Here is a 20,612-nt window from a genome sequence, read left to right as displayed (position 1 = left end):
TTAGTCCCCCCCAGTTTTGTCATTGCACTGTGATACAAAATGTGGCTCAGGTGTACTTTAGGACCATGCGGACGCCTCAGAGCAGCTTTAGAAGCTTCTGATAGGCTAATTGACATAATTTGAGTCAATTGGAGGTGTACCTGTGGATGTATTTCAAGGCCTACCTTCAAACTCAGTGCCTGTTTGCTGACATCATGGGAAAATCAAAAGAAATCAGCCAAGACCTCAGAAAACAAATTGTAGACTTCCACAAGTCAGGTTCATCCTTGGGAGCAATTTCCAAATGCCTGAAGGTACCACGTTCATCTGTACAAACAATAGTACGCAAGTATCAACACCATGGGACCACGCAGCGGTCATACCGTTCAGGAAGGAGACCAGCTCTGTCTCCTAGAGGTGAACGTACTTTGGTGTGAAACGTAAAAATAAATCCCAGAACAACAGCAAAGGACCTTGTGAAGATGCTGGAGGAAACAGGTACAAAAGTATCTATATCCACAGTAAAACAAGTCCTATATCGACATAACCTGAAAGGCCGCTCAGCAAGGAAGAAGCCATTGCTCTAAAACCGCCATAAAAAAGCCAGACTATGGTTTGCAACTGCACATGGGGACAAAGATCGTACTTTATGGAGAAATGTCCTCTGGTCTGATGAAACAAAAATAGAACTGTTTGGCCATAATGACCATCGTTATGTTTGGAGGAAAAAGGGGGTGGCTTGCAAGCTGAAGAACACCATCCCAACCGTGAAGCACGGGGGTGGCAGCATCATGCAGTGGGGGTGCTTTACTGCAGGAGGGACTGGTGCACTTCACAAAATAGATGGCATCACGAGGAAGGAAAATTATGTGGATATATTGAAGCAACATCTCAAGACATCAGTCAGGAAGTTAAAGCTTGGTCGCAAATGGGTCTTCCAAATGGACAATGACCCCAAGCATACTTCCAAAGTTGTGGCAAAATGGCTTGAGGACAACAAAGTCAAGGTATTGGAGTGGCCATCACAAAGCCCTGACCTCAAACCTATAGAAAATGTGTGAGCAGAACTGAAAAAGCGTGTGCGAGCAAGGAGGCCTACAAACCTGACTCAGTTACACCAGCTCTGTCAGGAGGAATGGGCCAACATTCACCAAACTTATTGTGGGAAGCTTGTGGAAGGCTACCCGAAACGTTTGACCCAAGTTAAACAATTTAAAGGCAATGCTACCAAATACTAATTGAGTGTCTGTAAACTTCTGACCCACTGGGAATGTGATGAACGAAATAAAAGCTGAAATAAATCATTATCTCTACTATTATTCTGACATTTCACATTCTTAAAATAAAGTGGTGATCCTAACTGACCTAAGACAGGGAATTTTTACTAGGATTAAATGTCAGGAATTGTGGAAAAACTGAGTTTAAATGTATTTGGTGTATGTAAACTTCCGACTTCAACTGTACATATATATACATATCCTTTTAAAAAATATATTTCCCTTTATTACTTTCCAACCCCACCACCCCTTCCTTAATTGGAGTAAACTAGTGAACAACAATGCTTAGGCCTCTACTTCCAGCTTATACATACTATATACATTTTACTCCTGAACTTCCTCTACCCTCAACCTCTCCGATCATTTTCATGATGTCCATCCGGTTTGCTTCTATATGCCATATATTTCTAACTGTGCTCTTTCACAAAAGCTCTCAACCTATAACCTATATACTTATTATAGACACAGTATGCTTTACATTAGTTATCTTGTTGTTATTAGTTGTTGTTAGTTGTTATTAGTCCCATCCTTCAACTCCATTCAACACCTCCCATCTATCTCTTAACACCATCCGTATTGGATTTCTATTTGCCATATATTTTTCAACTGTACTGTGATGTTTTACAAAAGTTCTGAACCCTTCTATTCTCATTGTTTCTACAGATTGTAAATTGAAAATAATTTTTTTTGCTAAAAGTATTATTATATTATTGATCGATTGACTATGACTTTTCAGATCACCCATTAGTGCTATCTGCAAGGTTAGCTCCAGGTAAATATTGCAATCCTTTAGCCATTCCTGGACCTGTGTCCAAAAACAAGCTACAAATGGACAGAACCAAAACAAATGATCTAATGATTCTGTCTCTTCACAGCAAAATCTGCAGAGCTGGGAAGATTGTATCCCCCATATAAATAACATTCTATTGGTAGCAAGAATTTTATATAATAATTTAAATTGAAAGATTCTAATTTTTGAATCCGGTGTCATTTTGCATGTCAGTTCATAAACACTATGCCATGGGATCGGTACGTCAAAAATCTCTTCCCAACTATTTTGCAATCTATATGGGACGGCTGTCAATCCTTTGGTCCTTAAGTGAAACTGATATGCTTTTTTATTTATCACAGTTTTCCTTAACCAATTATGTTCTTTAATGCAAGGCTGACAGACAAGTTCCTTACTTTCTCCCCCTTCCACTTTCCTCTTCCACTTTTGCGGTAAGGCTGCAATTATTTGGTTGTAATTTTGGGTAGAGCAGACATTTCCATATGTTTTTGTTAGCTGCATGTGCGACATAACTCCACCAGTCCTACCGATGATATCATTTACGAAGATTATACATTTTTTAAACATTCTGTCAAAAAATAAAGGTTTTTTGTCAATTAGTATATTTGAGTTTAACCACAATATTTGTTGCATTATTTGTTCTGTCGTTTCTGGAGGATTAAATTGAAATTGCAACCAACTTTCTATGGCTTCTTTTAGAAATAGTGATATTTGGGAGATGATTTCCTTTTCAAATAACTGCAAATGAGTTGTTGTAATCTGAATAATGGGAAAAAGGCCTTTCTTGAACATTGGGTGAGACAATCTTACTAATTTGCTTGAGAACCAGTTCGGATTTAAGTATAACTTTTGTATAATAATAATAATAATATAATAATAATAATGACTGAAGCTGATAGATTAATTATTAATGACTAATTATTACACCCTGAAACAGTGTATAATGTGTTAGAAATGTGTGAGTGTAGGACCAGTAAAGGCTATGGCATTGAGCCACTATTTAGCAATGTGAGTAAGAGTTAGGCCAGACAACAAAGACAACTGAGAAACTAAGATAAAGAGGCCTCCCAATTTAGGGAGGGGAGAAACTGTTATGAAAACATGGTGCAGAATATTGTGAGAACGGCAATAACTGAGTAATGCAGGGAGTAGGATATGTGTGTGTGTGTGTGTATGTATGTGTGTATGCATGTGTGTATATGTGTGTGTGTGTGAACTGAAGGTCAGTAGAGCAGTTTTAGAGTGGAAAACTACAGCCCGCCTACAGAGGGGAGGGATTTCTTTTTGTATGACGTATGAGTATAAAAGATGGACTCTGAAATTGTGATGGCAGAATTCTCAATGAATAAATATCTCTGACTATGCAGACCGGGACTCTGGCCGTTACTTAAATCCCAAAAGACTTACAACCTTTTGGGAGACGCACAGAGGCACTAAAATAGTTTGTTAAATAATTCACGTAACAGAAGCTTTTAGTGATAGGTCTAATGCTTTAATATTTAATAATTTCTGTCCTTCATTATATAAATATGCCCTTTTAATTTTGTCTGGCTTGCCGTTCCAAATAAAATTTAATATTTTTCTCTCATATAATTTCAAAAACTGTTCGCTAGGCGTAGGCAAGACCATAAGCAAATAGGTAAACTGGGATAATACTAAAGAGTTAATCAGGGTGATTTTTCCACAAATTGACAGGTATTTTCCTTTCCATGGTAGTAAGATCTTATCTATTTTTGCTAACTTTCTATTAAAATGTATTGAAGTGAGATCATTTATTTCCTTTGGGATATGTATTCCGAGTATATCCACATCACCATCAGACCATTTTATTGGTAAACTACATGGTAATGTAAAAATTGTATTTTTTAGTGATCCAATACGTAATATAGTACATTTGTCATAATTTGGTTGTAATCCAGAGAGGTTAGAAAATGTATCTAGATCATCTATGAGGCTGTGGCCCTAGGGATTCTAGTTGTGGATTTAAAAGAAAACATGAATCATCAGCGTACAATGACACCTTTGTTTTTAAGCCCTGGATTTCTAATCCTCTGATATTATTATTGGATCTGATTTTAATAGCTAACATCTCGATGGCCACAATAAATAGATATGCCGATAGTGGACAACCTTGTTTCACTCCTCTTGACAGTTTACAACTTTCTGAGAAATAGCCATTCTTTACTATTTTACACCTAGGGTTACTATACATGATTTTGACCCATTTTATAAGAGATTCTCCCAAATTTAAATGCTCCAGGCATTTTATATATAAACCCCAGTCGAACTTTATCAAATGCCTTTTCGAAATCTGCTATGAATAGTACCTTACTCTTGCTTCCTGGATATAAAATAGGCTACAGTGTTCACAATGAACTGGCGGGTAAGTTTGAATGGCAAGAGCTTCTCTGGTGTGATGTGATCACATTAGCTGGTGGTAGAAATGCAATAAACGGGAAGCCTCGGTTCTCCCCGCGTCCAATGTTTATGTTTACAATGTGCTTGTATTCTGTCAGAATGCCCAATGTTAGAAAGAATCCAATAAAATTGGCTCCCGAGTAGCTCAGTTGGTAGAGCATGGTGTTTGCAACACCAGGGTTGTGGGTTCGATTCCCAAGGGGGGCCAGTATGAAAAAAATAAAAAAATAAATAATGTATGCACTCACTAACTGTAAGTCGCTCTTATGCTAAATGACATAAAAATAAAATAAAATGTATGAATTAAGTTAGAAAGTTTTCCTATCAGTTTAATTTGCATAAATATTGTGATTGAATGATAGCTGTGAGGGTTATTCAATCCTCTGATCTCCTCGTGCTCATTAATGATAGAATGTTTGAAGATTGCCGAAAGGCCAGTCTCTATGGTAATGACAAGGAGCGGCAAAGAGTGAAATGTTAGGTGAAGAGACTGGTACCCAGGCTACCTTAGATGTGTCTTAGAAGGCTTTAGCTATGTGTCTGTGGGGTTCAGTGAGTTTGAATCCTCCACTCAGCCAGCCAGTCAGCCAGCCAGTCAGTCAGCCAGTTAGTCAACCAGCCAGCCAGTCTCTCAGTCAGGGTGCATCTATCTGGGTTACTAAGAGCCTTGTGTATCTGGTCAGCTAAAAACAGCCAGAGAGCAGAGGATCAGAAAAAACCCTGTGTCTATGGGGATTCTAAAGCAGGATCAACCTTTATGCGTGTCAGGGCTCTGCCTGAGGTATTCTGATGAGATTTTCGTATTTCTGAGTGGTTACACTGTCTGTAGGTGAAGGGTGTGTCAGCACGGTTAGTCATATTGACTCCTGGTCTGACTCAGACTGCTCACACAGGTCATAGGTACACAGGTCATAGGGTGTGTGTCAGGTGTGTCAGCGGGCTCTGTAGAAGTTGCCCTTAGGCGGCATTGCAGGTCTAGGATCAACTTTCCCACCCCAAATCATAACCTTTAACCATTAGTGTGGAAAAGGACAAGCTGGCCTTAGATCAGTGTCTAGGGACTAGTGGTGCGCGGGTCAGCTGTTTGTTCACTCGCACCCGCCCGCAATTGCTAACAACCCATCTGCAACCGCCGACTATGTTATAAAGTAAACATCTGAGGCCCACACCCAACCGTAATCCACTAATATAGAAAATGCGCTGTAGGCTACAGTCAGAGACGGCGGAACAATTTTTTCTCAGGGGGTGCAGGATTTTCATTTGCCTGCTTTAGACACGTTTCTGCTTGTCATTTCTGCTTGACTATTTGTTAGTCAACTTGTCTATAATTAGATACATGCAGCTTCTCTTCTGTCATTATATGTTGCCCTAGAATACTAAATAAACACTTGCTCACCAGAATAATGTCATAAATCAATAGAATGAATGCTTCAATCTAGCTGACATCGGTAAAGTTCTCTCTGTCATCTCTGCTTCTTTCTCGGCGCAAAGACATTTAGTGACCGCGGAGAAAATGCAATAACCAAATAAAAAAAGGGAAAGATTTTCTGTGCACAATTTGCAAATGACATCAGTTTGACCGGTTGTATGGAAATAGTAAGCTGTGAAAACGACCCAACATGTTTCTGATAAGATTTCAGTTCGGCTTGGATGCATATTCTATGTGATTGAAATACTATCAGCTTTTCTGATGCTGATAAAGATAGCACCTCTACAGACAGTATATAACTGCGCATTCGCATTCTCTCAAGATGCTGAATGAAATAAATAATATTTCTCCACTTCTGTTCCCGATAGAAAATGTAGCCTACATTTGATGCATCATTTTACTGCAAGAAATGCATAATTCTGCAGGAGTTATTATTAAAGCCATGTGAGAGGTTATAGACCTACAGTCAGTGTCCAGATTTCAGTTTACATTTAACCCATCTGAACAGTAGGCTACAGTTCCCTTGACTTGCCATAAGCCTATTTGAAGTCCCCGTCTTGTTGCTGTCGAATTTGTATAGCGCCTCACAATCATCACACAACATAGCCGGCACCGCTATCATCCTCTTTTACCACTTCACCAAATCTGTCACAAACATGACTTTTCTGACCCTCCCTTCTCTTTATTTTCAACTCTCCTTTACGCATCTTGTATTGAATTAAACTCCGACACTGTGCTTTTTGCCTCTGTGGATTGACATGAACGTTTTCTGCCCGTTCCCAAAAGCATTTGGCGAATGGCGTGTAGGCATACAGTTACACCCTGTTTAGGCTTATGCACTAATGCCAGATATCCTAAAAGAACTAAAGAAAAACCTCAATGTAGCCTATAAATATAAAGAGCACAATAATGGATTTTTTTGGGGGGGGGTATTGTTTTCTCTTTCTGGTCACACGCCCGCCCTTCATCCACACTATATTTAATTACACTAAACCCGCCCGGACTACGGCTATACCCACGGGGACTGCGGGTTATTAGTCAACCCGCGCATTACTACTAGAGACAACTTGACCGACCTAACTCCTGTGTGATGTCTAAAAGGTTTTGGTGCATAGTCTCATGTCCACATGAGGGTGCTATTACTCCATGACATTTCAGTTTGTGATGGGAGCGGCATTCTACTCAAGCAGTCTAACGGATGGGGCCTGAGGCTGGGTATCTGTAAAGCACTTTACGACAACGGCTGTTGTAAAAAGGAATTTATTTTTAAAAAAAAACATTTGATTGATTGAATTTGATTGCAACCGTTTATGTAATAGCTAGGCCTACATCATTGTCTGGCCAAACAAAAGTTTTTCATAAAACTTTTGTTGACCTGTAATATCAAATGGAAATGGTGTAACCAGGGGCAACACTAGATAGATGGTAGTATCAGATGAAAACATGTTGCTCAGAGAGTCTCAACCTTTCTGCTGTTGTCTGAGGCCTGCATATAAAAGCAACACTTCTTGCTGTTGCCTGAGGCCTGCATATAAAAGCAACACCCCAGTGATCTATTCAATAACAAGACCTACCTCCATAAAATACTGTCACACGCAATCACATTAACATCAGTACACACACACACACACACACCTGACTTGCTCCAGGTTGTCGGGTTGTAGCTGGGGTTGCAGAAAGAACCAGACTTTCTCAACAAAGTTGTCAATGCTGGGCTCTCTTCTGGAGAGGGGGAGATGAAGGAGGGAGAAAGGAGAGAAGTAGAGAGAGTAAAACACAAGGAGGAAGAGAGATAAAGTGTGGAGGGAGGAGGGAGGAGGGAGCTGCCTTGCAGGGGCAGAGTGAGGGAGCTGCCTCGCAGGGGGAGAGTTAGGGAGCTGCCTCGCGGAGGGGGGGGGGGGGGGGGGGGGTTTGGAGACTCTCTCTCTCGTTAATGGGATCCCAGAGAAACAGGGCACTTAAACCTTTCAAAAAAGAGTAAACCAATTCCAAATATATTTCATAGGCCATGGTAGTACATGATATAACTTTTGAACATAGTAATTCTAGCTACTTTGTGAAGTCAGGTGACATAAGTAGTAATTAATGTTTTATGTCACTGTTATGACACCTTATGACAGAGGTCATGGCCTAGTTGTTGTGTTCTGGTATAGTGTCTCCCTGTAACCCCTAAACAGGTTTGAGATCCAGGGGGAAAACATGTCAGTGATCAGGACACTGAGGCTCTTTATGTGCTGTATCAAGATTGGGCTTGCATGACATGCACCCAGTTACCCAACTGCTCGCTGTAGTGTGAGGGAACAAAAACAAGGTGTGCTGACTAAATGGTTACAGTACTGAGAAACTCAACTGTATACCAAGGGCTTGCAACACACTGCTGTTGTTCATATCTCCCTGTGTATGTCACAAAGGACTAGATACATTGTGAAAGGGTTTAGAAAGTTCACTGTGTCACAAAAAAATTATGGGAACCACTAGCTAGGTTTCCATCAACTTGTCCAGTGATTCATTTGTCGACATTTAGAAAGTTTGCATAGAAAATAGATGCGACAATTGTCTGCTAGGGTGAGGTTCCAAAAATAGAATGCAATAATTGACTAATATTTGCCATATTCTAATAATTCTCATGTACCAACGTATCGCCACAGTCCATGCCATGGTGAAACTTGCATTTCTGTAGATCTGAAATAATTGGATACTGAAACTTGCCAGCCAACCAGAAAAGCAAGGCGAAGCAATTCAGGCATTCTTGAAAGTCAGGACAATCCTTGTCCTGCAAAGAAACATAATTTTTGTTTGAAAAAAATACTTTTGCAAGCAGTAGGCATTTAGAATTAAATGTGGAGTGGAGCTTATAGTTACGTGATTAGCCTACATCACGTGCCCCGCGTACCTTCAAAGGTATTTGGCAATCATCATTTATTAGAAAAACACAATTTCCACCATAATTTGTCGCAATAAAGAAAGTTAGACAGAAGAAAAATCCACCCCTGTTGAACGGATAAAAATGTTGTTGATCTTTAGAAAATGTATCCTATATCGGCCATTTCCATTACACGTCTCAACAAAAACAATTGGTGACATTGCTTTTGTCGAATAAACCAATGGAAACCTGCTTATTGTCTTGAAAAGCTCTCAGATTCAATTGAGTAAAAAACAGGAAAACTCATTGATAATATCAGCCACGTACTTGGAGACATTTCCCACCACAATGGTCTTCCTCACGCAGAGCCTAGAGGCCTCGTCTCCTGTAGTGTGGTTGGGTACCCTCGGCTCCCCTACGACTGATGATGGGACACCAAACGTGTCCTTCAATGAAGGAGATAGTCATAGTAATGACCGTTAGAGGTTGCAGCACTGATCAAAAGGTTCATTATATGATCGCTTTTTTTCTTGGGTGTCTCTCAATAGTCTACAGTGCTTCCCTCTCCTTGTCTCCTTTACTGGCCTGAAAAGACAGGAGAGGTGGAGGCAATTTGCTCTTATCTAGCCCAGTCTTTCAGATCAGTATGGATGAAGGAAAGGACACGCGGAGAGAAAGCCACATCAGCCTATTGAGATGTGGCCCTTAACTCCTCACTCCACTCACCTTCCTTGTGTTGCGGCCCCTGTCCTCCCTCCAGGCCACCTCCCAGTCCGGCCCCTCGCCCTGCTGGGACAGGGACTTGGAATCCGAGGGACTCAGTCGAGGGGGGATGAGGAGCGGGAGGGCGACTCCAGGAAACGCTTGATGGCCGGGTGGTTCAGCACCGCCGGGTCGCTCTTGGAGACATGCTGGGAAACGTAGGAATGGAGAGGGGATGTTCCACCTTGATATCCTTTCTTAAAGACAAAGAACGATACAGCTATAATAGGCAGATGAACGAATAGGGAAGAAAGGGAAGTTGTAGAATACATGGTGTGAATTGGTTTCAGATAAACCGTGACAGTGAGATTAAAAACAAATGTACCTCCTGGAGCTTGAACGCCCCAGCGTTGGCATAGTAATTGGCCACTATTCAGGTTCTGAGCTTGTCCATCATTCACTTGGCCTCATTCAAACGCTGTGAGGAGACATGAACGGAGACACGGAATTCATTACCCACAACGAAAGGCAATAAACATGTAATGAAAACAGGGTGTTAGTATGCATTTGAGGTGTTAGTACTTTTGTCCACTCAAAGTTCTGTAAGGCTCATGTATGGCGATATGATACTCATTCAGTAGCTGAGGTTAACAGTTACCTGTCCAATCACTTCCATCTCATGTTCTGTGTTCTTCATCTCCAAAGAGAACAGATCGTTAATGATGGCCTCAATCTTCTGCACCGTAGCTTCCCTCACTGGCATGTATGGGAAAATACAGAATGAGATACAGTAGGGCACATGTTAGCATCATCATAGAGATACTGTGCCCATACAGTCCATACAAATAAAGGAAGGCTGCAATAGTACAATAGCATGTGTTCTAGCAAAGATTATCTACAGTGGGGTCCGAAATTATTGACACCCTTGATAAAGCTGATCAATAATAAACTTTATAAAATAAATAATTCAAATACTGAGCTATATTGTATGCTCAAAGGAATTGGGAAATTTTATAATTTTATACTAATACAACTGCTCAGAGAAATATATTTTATTTAACAAGTAATAATACAAAAATGAAATAACGGTAGTTATCAAAATTATTGACACCCCTAAAGATTCTTATAAAGTAGTCAGAAGTTTAGTATTTGGTCCCATATTCCTAGCACACAATGGTTACATCAAGCTTGTGACTCTACAAACTTGTTGGATGCATTTGCTGTTATTATATTGGTTGTGTCACTTTTATTATAAATAATAATATCATATGTTTCTAAACATTTCTAGATTAATGTGGATGCTGGATAATCATGAATGAATCGTGAATAACCGTTAGAGGTTAACGCCTCCCGAGTGGCGCAGTGGTCTAAGGCTCTGCATCGCAGTGCTAGCTGTGCCACTAGAGATCCTGGTTCGAATCCAGGCTCTGTCGTAGCCGGCCGCGACCGGGAGACCCACGGGACGGCGCACAATTGGCCCAGTGTCGTCCAGGGTAGGGAAGGGAATGGCCGGCAGGGATGTAGCTCAGTTGGTAGAGCATGGCGTTTGCAACGCCAGGGTTGCGGGTTCGATTCCCACGGGGGGCCAGTATGAAAAATAAAAAAATAATGTATGCACTCTAACTGTAAGTGGATAAGAGCGTCTGCTAAATGACTTAAATGTAAAATGTAATGATGAGTGAGAAAGTTAGAGGGTCAAAGGTCATACCCCCAAGACATGCTAACCTCTCACCATTCCTAATAACTGGGGAGGTTAGCATAAAAAAAGGTGAAATTAACAAATTAAAAATTGTGCACGGGGGCATTGTCATGCTGAAACAGGAAAGGGCTTTCCCTAAACTGTTGCCACAAAGTTGGAAGCACAGAATCACCTAGAATGTCATTGTATGCTGTAGCATTAAGATTTCCATTCACTGGAACTAAGGGGCCTAGCCTGAACCATGAAAAACAGCCCCAGACCATTATTCCTCCTCCACCAATCTTTACAGTTGGCACTATGCATTGGGGCAGGTAGCGTTCTCCTGGCATCCGCCAAGCCCAGATTCGTCCTTTGGACTGCCAGATGGTGTCACTCCAGAGAACGTATTTCCACTGCTCCAGCGTCCAATGGCGGCAAGCTCGGCCATGGAAATCCATTTAATGAAGCTCCCGACGAACAGTTCTTGTGCTGATGTTGCTTCCAGAGGCAGTTTGGAACTCGGTAGTGAGTGTTGAAACCAACGACAGACGATTTTTACGTGCTACACGCTTCAACACTCGACGGTCCCGTTTGTGTGGCCTACCACTTCGTGGCTGAGCCGTTGTTACTGCTAGATGTTTCCACTTTACAATAACAGCACTTACAGGTGACCGGGCAGCTCTAGCAGGGCAGGAATTTGACGAACTGACTTGTTGGAAAGGTGGCATTTTATGACGGTGCCAAGTTGAAAGTCACTGAGCTCTTCAGTACGGGCCATTCTACTGCCAATATTTGGCTGTGGAGATTGCATGGCGATTTTACACACCTGTCATCAACAGGCAGTGGTGGAAAAAGTACCCAATTGTTATACTTGAGTAAAAGTAAAGATACCTTAAAAATTAGTCAAGTAAAAGTGAAAATCCCCCAGTAAAATACTCCTTGAGTAAAAGTATTTGGTTTTAAATATACATAAGTATCAAAAGTAAATGTCATCGGCAAAATATACTTAAGTATCAAAAGTAAAAGTATAAATCATTTCAAATTCCTTATAATAAGCAACCCAGAGGGCACGATTTTCTTGTTTTTTTATTTACGGATAGCCAGGGGCACACTTCAACAGTCAGACATCATTTACAAACAAAGCATTTGTGTTTAGTGAGTCTGCCAGATCAGATGCAGTAGGGATGACCAGGGATGTTCTCTTGAAAAGTTTGTGAATTAGACAATTTTCCTGTGCTGCTAAGAATTCAAAATGTAACGAGTACTTCTGGGTGTCAGGGAAAATGAAAGGAGTAAAAAGTACATTCTTTTACTTAGGGATGTAGTGGAGTAAAAGTAAAAGTTGTCAAAAATATAAATAGTAAGGTAAAGTACAGATACCCCCCAAAAAACTACTTAAGTAGTACTTTAAAGTATTTTTACTTAAGTACTTTACACCACTGGCAACAGGTGTGGCTGAAATAGACGAATCCACTAATCAATACTTTTGGCCATGTAGTGTAAATGTATATATATTAAATATAATAAATATTTAATATTTCTCACTAACTAAATTAGAGAAGATGCTGCCAGTTAGCTTATTATCTTGCAGAAGCAGTAATTGCTGATTCATCAATATTATTCCAGGTAATCAATAAATAACAACCTAGCTTGTTGAAATGTGTTAAATGTCCCCTAGTACATGGTATTTGAGAAGTTATATAATAATATAATATAATATGCCATTTAGCAGACGCTTTTATCCAAAGCGACTTACAGTCATGTGTGCATACATTTTTACGTATGGGTGGTCCCAGGGATCGAACCCACTACCCTGGCGTTACAAGCGCCATGCTCTACCAATTGAGCTACACTGTCATTGCACTAGCTAGCATAAGCTGTGAAGTATGAATGCGCTAGATATAAACATTTTCTATTTCCAACAACAAATCATGGCATTCTATTGAATGGCTTTAGACTTGCAACATAGCTATATTTACAGTGGCTAGCTAGCTACATCGACTAATTTAGCATCTAACTAGTTAGCGAATTAGCTAGCTAGCCATCTATCTGGAGCTTTATGCGAAAAGTTAGCATTTAGCATAGCTAGGTGGTAAATTCTAGTTACTTGGCTAGATAGCATAAAATGGAGCTGCAAGTCGGGATCACTCTCCTACTCGACACCGATGTGTAGTTAGGCCTTTGAATTACACTATTAGCAAGCAGCTAGCTAGCTACCATTATTTCGTGGTAGCTACACAGGGGATTTGTGAAAACACGTTGCTACCAAACTTGACAATGCAGCTGTCTAGTGTACATTTATTAATTAAGATAACATAGCATTTGGTTATAGCCCCCCAGACTCACAGCATAGCTAGCTAGCTACCCGAGAATTAACCCTCCCTTACTCTCGTGCAGGAACCGGGAGGCGTGCTGGAGAAAGTTGCTAGCTAGCTGAACGTATGATGTGATTGTGTTTGCAAGCAATTATCAAGCTTATGTAGCTTGATAATTACTTTTCTGCGTGGAGAAGGTGCATTTAATGGACGTTTCTATATCAAGTGAGTTTTCATGTAAAGCTAGCTAATGTTTTGCTGTGTTTGTAGCTAGAATCTCGAGCTAGCTAAGCCCCTTGGTATACACCGACACAGATGGGCCTTGCAATTTCTGCGATGAACCAGAGGAGGGCGCTATAAAACAGAATCATAATTCAAATTACACAGAATTAGGATTGCAAAATTCCTGGAATTTCAATAAATTCAGTTTTTCCAGAAATCCTGGTTGGAGGTTCCGTGTTTCCTGCTTATTCCCTATTGACACCAGGAAGCCTCCAACCGAGGGAATTTATTGAACGTTCCTGGAATTTTGCAACCCTACACAGAATACAGTAACCTACCCAACACTGTACCTCAGTATCAGAATAATAATCTTAGCTTCATGCTGAAGAAATAGGTCAATAATTATTAACCTCACGGAAGTAAAATGTAGCTGTTGTCATAACAAAGTTTTAAAAACACAATCAATTCTGTTATTGAAACATCTTTACTCTTCATTGTTGGCCCTTTGCTTTCTCTCAAATGTGCAGTGTCAGAGTTACACACTTCAAATCGTTTGTGAACCCACTATACAGTAGCCAAGGTGTTCTAATGCCGAGAACATAGCCTACTTTATTTATCAGTTTATCAAATAGAAAACAATCTGGCTTGTGCCACATTTGTTTGGCACAGTAACCATAACAATATTTTCAGGTCCTGAAATGGCATAATGTATGCCAGAGAGAGAGAGAGAGTATACATGCATAGATAAGGAAGTCTGTGGTTCATGACAGTGTGTGTGTGGCTGAGATGAGCTGTGAGAAGAAGCGAAAGCTGGTGCCAAATATCTTCCTTACAGACTGGAGTTATTTGATCATCCACCTCTGGCCTGCTAGCCCCCTACCTCTACGGAAGCACAGTTCCCGCTCAGCCCAGTCAAAGCTATTCGCTGCTCTGGCACCCCAATGGAGAAACAAGCTCCCCCATGACGTCAGGACAGAGGAGTCACTGACCACCTTCCGGAGACACTTGAAACCCTACCTCTTTAAGGAATACCTGGAATAGTATAACAGTAATCCTTCTACCCCACCCCCCATAAAAAAAAGAAGGGTAGTTGTCCCACTGGCTATCCTAAGTTGAATGCACCAATTTGTAAGTCGCTCTGGATAAGAGCGTCTGCTAAATGACTTAAATGTTAAATCACACAGTCAGATTAATTTGAAAGATGGCATAGCTGATTAGAAATTGAACCTGATAAACCTTTGAGCCACTGTTTCATTCTCCCATATTAAATCCATGTGGGTTTGTTGCCATACAACCTGAGGAGAATGTCTGAGGTTTAGATGTTACCACTCTGTATTAGAATAAAACCAGAGGTATCTGAAGCATGAGCAACGGTGGTATGCCAACCTTCAATAATAACCGAATGGCATTTTGCCAAACAGATAACATTCAGTCCTGGCACCACCTGTTAACTGATATGATATTGTTACTGTTAGTTGAAGGTTGTATACACAGAGTATGATAGGTCCGTGTGTGTGTGGAAATACTTTTCACTTGGGATTTTAATACAAAATACAGCATCGACGGTCAGCTGCCAGGGCCAGGATGTCCAGTGAGGTGCAGAGACCGGACGATAGCCCCAGCACCAGTGGGGGGAGCTCGGATATTGAACAAAGAGAATCATCGGTACCCCCAGAACAGGAGCGGGAACAAGCACAGCACAAAAAGAAGGAGACCAAGATCTCCAGTAAAACAGCTGCCAAACTCTCAACCAGTGCCAAGAGGATTCAGAAAGAACTTGCAGAAAGGAGACAACATCTATGAGTGGAGGTCAACCATCCTGGGACCACCAGGATCTGTTTACGAGGGAGGGGTCTTTTTCCTGGACATCGCCTTCACACCCGACTACCCCTTCAAACCACCCAAGGCCTTACAAACGCCTCACACCGCGTGGCTGCTGCCTCTCTAACCTGGTGGTCCCTGCACGCACAACCCACGTGGAGTTCCAGGTCTCCGGCAGCCTCTGGAACTGCCGTTCTGCTGCCAACAAGGCAGAGTTCATCTCAGCCTATGCTACCCTCCAGTCCCTCGACTTCTTGGCGCTGACGGAAATATCTATTACCACAGAAAACATTGCTACTCCTACTGCTCTCTCCTCGTCTGACCATGTGTTCTCGCATACCCCGAGAGCATCTGGTCAGTGGGGCGGTGGCACAGGAATCCTCATCTCTCCCAAGTGGACATTCTCTCTTTCTCCCCTGACCCATCTGTCTATCTCCTCATTTGAATTCCATGCTGTCACAGTCACTAACCCATTCAAGCTTAACATCCTTATCATTTATCGCCCTCCAGGTTCCCTTGGAGAGTTCATCAACGAGCTTGACGCCTTGATAAGTTCCTTTCCTGAGGATGGCTCACCCCTCACAGTTTTGGGTGACTTTAACCTCCCTACATCTACCTTTGACTAATTTCTCTCTGCCTTCTTCTTTCCACTCCTCTCCTCTTTTGACCTCACCCTCTCACCGTCTCCCCCTACTCACAAGGCAGGCAATACGCTTGACCTCATCTTTACTAGATGCTGTTCTTCTACGAATCTCACAGCAACTCCCTTCCAAGTCTCCGACCACTACTTTGTATCCTTTTCTCTCTCGCTCTCCTCCAACACTACTCACTCTGCCCCTACTCAGATGGTAATGCGCCGTCGCAACCTTCGCTCTCTCTCTCCCGCTGCTCTCTCCTCTTCCATCCTATCATCTCTTCCCTCTGCTCAATCCTTCTCCATCCAATCTCCTGATTCTGCCTCCTCAACCCTCCTCTCCTCCATTTCTGCATCTTTTGACTCTCTATGTTCCCTATCCTCCCTGCCGTCTCGGTTCTCCACTCCTGCTCCGTGGCTTGACGACTCATTGCGAGCTCACAGAACAGGGCTCCGGGCAGCCGAGCGGAAATGGAGGAAAACTAGACTCCCTGCCGACCTGTCATCTTTTCACTCCCTCCTCTCTACATTTTCTTCCTCTGTTTCTGCTGCTAAAGCCACTTTCTACCACTCTAAATGTCAAGCCTCTGCCGCTAACCCTAGGAAGCTCTTTGCCACCTTCTCCTCCCTGCTGAATCCTCCTCCTCCTCCCCCTCCCTCCTCCCTCTCTGTGGATGAATTCGTCAACCATTTTGAAAAGAAGGTTGACGACATCCGATCCTCATTTATTAAGTCAAATGACACTGCTGGTCCTGCTCACACTGCCCTACCCTATGCTTTGACTTCTTTCTCCCCTCTCTCTCCAGATGAAATCTTGCGACTTGTGACGGTCGGCTGCCCAACAACCTGCCCGCTTGACCCTATCCCCTCCTCTCTTCTCCAGACCATTTCCGGAGACATTCTCCCTTACCTCACCTCGCTCATCAACTCATCCTTGACCACTGGCTATGTCCCTTCCGTCTTCAAGAGAGCGATAGTTGCACCCCTTCTCAAAAAACCTACACTCGATCCCTCCGATGTCAACAACTACAGACCAGTATCCCTTCTTTCTTTTCTCTCCAAAACTCTTGAGCGTGCCGTCTTTAGCCAACTCTCTTGCTATCTCTCTCAGAATGACCTTCTTGATCCAAACCAGTCAGGTTTCAAGACTGGTCATTCAACTGAGACTGCTCTTCTCTGTGTCACGGAGGCTCTCCGCACTGCTAAAGCTAACTCTCTCTCCTCTGCTCTCATCCTTCTAGACCTATCTGCTGCCTTTGATACTGTGAACCATCAGATCCTCCTCTCCACCCTCTCCGAGTTGGGCATCTCCGGCGCGGCTCACTCTTGGATTGCGTCCTACCTCACAGGTCGCATGGCGAGAATCTGTCTCCGCACCACGTGCTCGCACCACTGGTGTCCCCCAGGGCTCAGTTCTAGGCCCTCTCCTATTCTCTCTATACACACAATTAATCTTCTCCTTTCCCCCTTCTGATAACCAGGTGGCGAATCGCATCTCTGCATGTCTGGCAGACATATCAGTGTGGATGACGGATCACCACCTCAAGCTAAACCTCGGCAAGACAAAGCTGCTCTTCCTACCGGGGAAGGACTGCCCGCTCCATGATCTCGCCATCACGATTGACAACTCCGTTGTGTCCTCCTCCCAGAGTGCAAAGAACCTTGGCATGACCCTGGACAACACCCTGTCGTTCTCCGCTAACATCAATGCGGTGACCCGATCCTGTAGGTTCATGCTCTACAACATTCGCAGAGTACGACCCTACCTTACACAGGAAGAGGCACAGGTCCTAATCCAGGCACTTGTCATCTCCCGTCTGGATTACTGCAACTCGCTGTTGGCTGGGCTCCCTGCCTGTGCCATTAAATCCCTACAACTCTCCCAGAACGCTGCAGCCCGTCTGGTGTTCAACCTTCCCAAGTTCTTCCCAAGTTCCGCTCCTCTGCACACTTCACTGGCTTCCAGTTGAAGCCCGCATCTGCTACAAGACCATGGTGCTTGCCTACGGAGCTGTGAGGGGAACGGCACCTCCCCCCCCCCCCCCCCCCCAAAAAAAAGCCATACAGTGAGGGAAAAAAGTATTTGATCCCCTGCTGATTTTGTACGTTTGCCCACTGACAAAGAACTGATCAGTCTATTATTTTAATGGTAGGCTTATTTGAACAGTGAGAGACAGAATAACAACAACAAAATCCAGAAAAACGCATGTCAAAATTTTTATAAATTGATTTGCATTTTAATGAGGGAAATAAGTATTTGACCCACACTCAATCAGAAAGATTTCTGGCTCCCAGGTGTCTTTTATACAGGTAACGAGCTGAGATTAGGAGCACACTCTGAAAGGGAGTGCTCCTAATCTCAGCTTGTTACCTGTATAAAAGACACCTGCCACAGAAGCAATCAATCAATCAGATTCCAAACTCTCCACCATGGCCAAGACCAAAGAGCTCTCCAAGGATGTCAGGGACAAGATTGTAGACCTACACAAGGCTGGAATGGGCTACAAGACCATCGCCAAGTAGCTTGGTGAGAAGGTGACAACAGTTGGTGCGATTATTCGCAAATGGAAGAAACACAAAATAACTGTCAATCTCCCTCGGCCTGGGGCTCCATGCAAGATCTCACCTCGTGGAGTTGCAATGATCATGAGAACGGTGAGGAATCAGCCCAGAACTACACGGGAGGATTTTGTCAATGATCTCAAGGCAGCTGGGACCATAGTCACCAAGAAAACAATTGGTAACACACTACGCCGTGAAGGACTGAAATCCCCCCTGCTCAAGAAAGCACATATGCATGCCCGTCTGAAGTTTGCCAATGAACATCTGAATGATTCAGAGGAGAACTGGGTGAAAGTGTTGTGGTCAGATGAGACCAAAATCAAGCTCTTTGGCATCAACTCAACTCGCCGTGTTTGGAGGAGGAGGAATGCTGCCTATGACCCCAAGAACACCATCCCCACCGTCAAACATGGAGGTGGAAACATTATGCTTTGGGGGTGTTTTTCTGCTAAGGGGACAGGACAACTTCACCGCATCAAAGGGACAATGGATGGGGCCATGTACCGTCAAATCCTGGGTGAGAACCTCCTTCCCTCAGCCAGGGCATTGAAAATGGGTCGTGGATGGGTATTCCAGCATGACAATGACCCAAAACACACGGCCAAGGCAACAAAAGAGTGGCTCAAGAAGAAGCACATTAAGGTCCTGGAGTGGCCTAGCCAGTCTCCAGACCTTAATCCCATAGAAAATATGTGGAGGGAGCTGAAGGTTCGAGTTGCCAAACGTCAGCCTCGAAACCTTAATGACTTGGAGAAGATCTGCAAAGAGGAGTGGGAAAAATCCCTCCTGAGATGTGTGCAAACCTGGTGGCCAACTACAAGAAACGTCTGACCTCTGTGATTGCCAACAAGGGTTTTGCCACCAAGTACTAAGTCATGTTTTGCAGAGGGGTCAAATACTTATTTCCCTCATTAAAATGCAAATCAATTTATAACTTTTATAAACCTTCCATCAAAATTATAGACTGATCATGTCTTTGTCAGTGGGCAAACATAAAAAATCAGCAGGGGATCAAATACTTTTTTCCCTCACTGTATATGTACATATCTACCTCAATTACCTTGTACTCCTGCACATCGACTCTGTACTGGTACCCCGTGTATATAGCCAAGTTATCATTACTCATTGTGACGAGTACTGAGAATACGAAGAGGCAGGACGCAGACGCAGGAATTAACAAGGTCAAGGTTTACTTAAACAATGACAAAGAGAAATAACACCGATAGCGTACATGACACGAAGCTAAACAATCACACACAACATCACAAGGAACAGTCCAGGGCTAAATAGGGGTGGTGATGAGATGATGAGGTGCAGGTGCGTTGGAAGTGATTAGGGTGCGTTGGGTTTCCATTCCAGTGTTGCCGAGGTGGTGCGCTCAGACCGGTGGCTCAGTAGACCGGCGAATCAGAGCGCCGGAGGGGAGCAACGGGAGGAGACGTGACACTCATTGTGTATTTATTATTTATTTATTAATTAATATGTTTTTTACTTTTCTATTATTTCTCGATTTTCTTTTAGTTCTGCATTGTTGGGAGGCAAAGGGGGTTCCGACCCGGTACTATATGGGTGTACCTAATAAACTGGCCAGTGTGCATATGTTGTTGTTGTTGATACACAGTGGTGGGTCCATCTCTTAGGCCCTAAACACGGTCTGAAATTACACTGTACCTCTGCAAACATATAAACACCATAGGCACAGATCTAAGATCAGATTACCCCCATCCTACCCTAGGGGGTATTGCGGTGAGGGCTAGGGTGGATCAGAGCCAGGTGGCTCTGGGGTGGATGAGACTCAAAGACTCAAAACTTACCTTAGATCAGTGGCTAGGGATAACTTAATCCTATCCATGAATTCCATCATCACACTCGCCTGGATTCTGCTCTCTTGCCAACGATGGAATTGCCAAGCCAAACATTGT

General features: G+C 42.8%; 1 pseudogene across 1 annotated transcript in view; it reads right to left on the bottom strand.

The window, feature by feature from the left end:
- The window catches only part of LOC311098807 (YEATS domain-containing protein 2-like), a 75,680-nt pseudogene extending 65,459 nt beyond the window's left edge, over nt 1–10,221 (bottom strand). Inside the window, exons 1-5 of the transcript in view lie at nt 10,117–10,221; nt 9,844–9,936; nt 9,483–9,667; nt 9,084–9,202; nt 7,529–7,615 (exon numbers count right to left, since the gene is read on the bottom strand). The product of the transcript in view is annotated as a YEATS domain-containing protein 2-like (transcript). The remainder of the gene's footprint in view (nt 1–7,528; nt 7,616–9,083; nt 9,203–9,482; nt 9,668–9,843; nt 9,937–10,116) is intronic.
- Nucleotides 10,222–20,612: the final 10,391 nt, after the last annotated feature.

Source organism: Coregonus lavaretus, assembly GCF_964263955.1.
Source record: "Coregonus lavaretus genome assembly, chromosome: 23".
Classification (NCBI taxonomy): domain Eukaryota; kingdom Metazoa; phylum Chordata; class Actinopteri; order Salmoniformes; family Salmonidae; genus Coregonus; species Coregonus lavaretus.
This window is presented reverse-complemented; position numbering and strand designations above follow the sequence as displayed.